We start from the raw sequence: 347 nt of genomic DNA, 5'->3' as shown, positions 1-347 counted from the left end.
TGAAGTCAGGAGTTTGAGACCAGCCTGGCCAATATGGTGAAACTCCATCTCTACTAAAAATACAAAAAAAAAAAAAAAATTAGCTGGGCATGGTGGCGCAAGCCAGTAGTCCCAGCTACTCAGGAGGCTGAGGCAGCAGAATCCCTTGAACCCGGGAGGCAGAGGTTGCAGTGAGCTGAGATTGCGCCACTGCAGTCTAGCCTGGACAACAGAGCAAGACTCCATCTCAAAACAACAACAGGCCTGGCGCGGTGGCTCATGCCTGTGGTCCCAGCACTTTGGGAGGCTGAGGCGGGCGGATCACGAGGTCAGGAGATCGAGACCACCTTGGCTAACATGGTGAAACC

This window comes from Piliocolobus tephrosceles, chromosome 8 (assembly GCF_002776525.5).
Source record: "Piliocolobus tephrosceles isolate RC106 chromosome 8, ASM277652v3, whole genome shotgun sequence".
Taxonomy (NCBI): domain Eukaryota; kingdom Metazoa; phylum Chordata; class Mammalia; order Primates; family Cercopithecidae; genus Piliocolobus; species Piliocolobus tephrosceles.
The sequence above is the reverse complement of the archived record's forward strand: the minus strand, read 5'-3'. Positions refer to the sequence as shown.